The sequence below is a fragment of the Hyperolius riggenbachi genome, chromosome 3, assembly GCF_040937935.1.
Source record: "Hyperolius riggenbachi isolate aHypRig1 chromosome 3, aHypRig1.pri, whole genome shotgun sequence".
NCBI lineage: Eukaryota > Metazoa > Chordata > Amphibia > Anura > Hyperoliidae > Hyperolius > Hyperolius riggenbachi.
This window is the reverse complement of record NC_090648.1, coordinates 20,314,212-20,316,570: the sequence shown is the minus strand read 5'-3', so window position 1 is coordinate 20,316,570 and position 2,359 is coordinate 20,314,212. Positions and strand designations below refer to the sequence as shown.

The 2,359-nt window shown below is 38.9% G+C and overlaps 1 pseudogene; it reads left to right on the top strand.

Moving 5' to 3' along the window:
- The first annotated feature begins 258 nt into the window (after nucleotides 1-258).
- LOC137561897 (olfactory receptor 11A1-like) lies at nucleotides 259-2,148 on the top strand (annotated as a pseudogene).
- The last annotated feature ends 211 nt before the right edge of the window (nucleotides 2,149-2,359 follow it).

The window sequence follows — 2,359 nt, the reverse complement described above, 5'->3', positions numbered from 1 at the left end:
ACTGTAACAGAAAGTATATAGACCTTGAGGGAGCCATGGAACTATGTTTTTTCAGCACAGCAAAGCCCAAAAACAGCCTTAGAAGTTGGCCTTCATCATTGCGAGTATTGCATTTTGTGCTGGTTGGTTGAGACTGCTGGTTACTTGAGTCTTGGATAAGTGAGACTCTACTGTGTATGCATATGGAAATTATTACTAAAAAATTAAACAGTTTGTACAGCACTGCATCCGGCTGTTAAAAGCAATTCCATTTAGCAAATGGAGGAAAATAACTTCACCACCATCCATCTTCTTGGCTTTCCTGGATTTCACAAATATAAGTTTCTGGCATTTTTACTTGTGCTGCTAATTTTTTGTCTGGTTATATGTGTTAATATCTTAATAATTACATTTGTTTCTGTGGACAGAAAGCTCCAGTCTCCCATGTATATTTTTCTGACCCAGTTGTCTTCACTTGATATTTTTCTCTCGGTTGACGTCCTTCCTAATATGCTCGTTGTTATACTTCATGACGGGACTTACATGTCCCTCACATCGTGTATTGTTCAGTTTTGCTTGTTTGGATCTCTGGAATGTTCTGAATGTCTTCTTCTTATGGTCATGTCTTATGATCGCTACCAGGCTATCTGTAACCCCTACACTACAGCTCTATAGTAAATGATTAATTTTGTCTCAAATCTATTGTCTTGTCCTGGATGGCTGGGTCCTTAATACTGCTTGTAAATGCAGTTTCTGTAGAAGCAGGAGATTTGGGCGCATGAGACAAGTGGACAAAAAGGGCACCCCATTCACTCCCATTATAAATATCGTTTAATGGGCGTCGAACAGGGAAAAAAAGGCGCTGGAGATTATTAACGTTTTAACAAACGGCGCCTGGATATTTTTAAGGATTTATAACTATGTTTGTGATGATTTAACTTTACAAAATGAGCTTGTGACGAATAACGTTTATAAAAATACTAAATCACTATTTCTAAAACATTTCTAAAACATTATTATCCACCCCAAAAAATTATTTACATTTTTTTATTTACATTTTTTATTTATTAATGTCTGTAAAACATTATTATCCATAGGGGGTCTTAGGTTTAGGCACCACCAGGGGGGTCTTAGGTTTAGGCACCAACTGGGGGTCTTAGGTTTAGGTACCAACAGGGGGTCTAAGGTTTAGGCACCACCAGGGGGGTCTTAGGTTTAGGCACCAACACGGGGGTCTTAGGTTTAGGCACCAACTGGGGGGTCTTAGGTTTAGGCACCAACAGGGGGGGTCTTAGGTTTAGGCACCAACTGGGGGGTCTTAGGTTTAGGCACCAACTGGGGGGTCTTAGGTTTAGGCACCAACTGGGGGGTCTTAGGTTTAGGCACCAACAGGGGGGTCTTAGGTTTAGGCACCAATAGGGGGGTCTTAGGTTTAGGCACCAACTGGGGGGTCTTAGGTTTAGGCACCAACAGGGGGTCTAGGGGTTAGGGATAGGTACAGGGAGGGTTTTTAACAAACGTAAATATAATTTTCAGTTTACAAACAGGGAAGATTAACGTTTTAAGAATTGCCGATCTCATACACATTATTTAGTGATTTATAAATTCTTAAAACACTATTTGTAAACAAAATTTTACACAATATTTCTATAAACGATAATACTGTTTATCATTTTCACCACGCGCCCTTTTTTCCCGACGCCCTTTTTTGATGTACGCGTTTCTGTATGCAAGTTGCAGTTCTGTGGGCCAAATATCATTGACTATTTCTTTTGTGATTTTGCACCTCTTGTTGGCCTTTCGTGTTCAGATACCTCTATAATTCGTATGCAGACTCTCATACTCTGCTTTTTTATAGTTGCTTGTCCTTTTATAATGATTGTGATATCTTATGTTTGCATCATTAGCACAATCCTTAAGATAAGGTCTATTCAAGGCCGAGAGAAAGCTTTTTTCACCTGCAGCTCCCACCTCACTGTGGTCTCCATATTTTATGGGACTTTGATCTGTGTTTATGTCATTCCAGCACAAGGCCAGTTGATCATTTTAAGTAAAATATTGTCTGTGCTTTATACTGTGGTGACTCCTTTACTTAACCCAACCATTTACACATTAAGGAATAAAGACTTCAAGGAAACATTTGAAAAACTATGCCACCATTATAAATAGTAGAACACTCGTCCAGTGATTATGGATCAGGTAGATGTTTTTTTTCTCTTTGACATGATTTAATGCTTGCATTTTTTTTTCTTTCCTATGGGTCAATGGTGGATTCTAAAGCTGCATACAGACTTAAGACTATTATGCAGGAGAACAGAGGCGCCAAAAGGATAAAAGGAAGCTAAATGAGCTTAAAAACCAATTTCTTGGTAAATAGAGG